Below are 1,165 nucleotides of genomic sequence, written 5' to 3'. Positions count from 1 at the left end.
CTGCCTTTTGATCCCTATCTACTCCCTATTGGCTGTGTGACCTTGTACAAATTACTTGACCTCTCTGAGTCTAAGATGATTCTAAAATCCAAAGTAGCAGTGGCACTGGAAGTAAGAAATTAAAGAAGTGGAAAGCAAAATAATAATTCAATGCCCAGCAGTTGGCTTACTGCCTTCCACTTATCAGTTACAATAATCCCTGGAACTAAGCTGAATATATCTTTAGCTTTGTTTTATAGATGAACAGAGACTGAGACTCAGAAAGGGGCAAAAACAGTTGCCCAAGACCTCACAGTAAGTGGTATGGCCAAGATTTGAACCCTAGTTGAAAATCATTTTCCCTGCTCCAGGCCCCGTTATCTAATGCTGCCCCCTTTGGAACTTCACTGACTGGAGGTGGATGAGGGAGTGGGAATGAAGAGCCCAGGATACCTCTCAGGGTCCTGGTGTGTAGAAGGCAGTTCTCTGGGAAGCCTGAAGACAAATGCGAACTCCAAGTGGGCACCCGTGGTGTGTTTGGGGGTGTGATGGACAGCCATGCCCTTGTCCTTCCATTTATTGCTCGAGCTCCTGAAGCTCCAAAGAGAACGGTTGACCTCCAGAGCTGGGAGACAATGAAGTTCTACTGTGTAAGCCGCACAGTTTATGGTACTTTGTTATGACAACTAGAACAGTATTTATAACACATTGCTGCCTTTAAATCCATTTACCCATTGACTCTTTGCCTTTTTATTTTTTAAATAAAATGTGTGTTATTGACTTTTCACTCCATGACAGGCACTGAGGAGACAATCATGGTCCCTGTTATAAAAATGCTTACACTTACCTTGGTTGGGGGAAGAAGTATTATGTTAGAAGTATCACTGAACAAAGGGGCAAATGTGAGCATACAAAGTGTCAGGAAAGGGCTTCTCTCCATCACTCTCCAGGTGTTGTAGGAGAAAGGAAGTTCAGCCACCCTCTCTCATGACAAGAATGGTAGTCTCATTTTATACTCACTGAATAATTAACTTTATGAACAGGGCATAGTTTGCATCACAAAGTTCTTTGGTGATTCTGCTCAATTCCCAGGTCCAGCTTTTCCTGTTCCATCTACCCTATTAGCACTTCCTAAATATTTGGAGAGATTGTCAATAATGGGGGTAGAACCACTCATGGGAGGTAT

This window comes from Eumetopias jubatus, unplaced genomic scaffold (assembly GCF_037043125.1).
Source record: "Eumetopias jubatus isolate StellerSeaLion01/CBP00866 unplaced genomic scaffold, mEumJub1_p1.0 scaffold_4, whole genome shotgun sequence".
Taxonomy (NCBI): domain Eukaryota; kingdom Metazoa; phylum Chordata; class Mammalia; order Carnivora; family Otariidae; genus Eumetopias; species Eumetopias jubatus.
The sequence above is the reverse complement of the archived record's forward strand: the minus strand, read 5'-3'. Positions refer to the sequence as shown.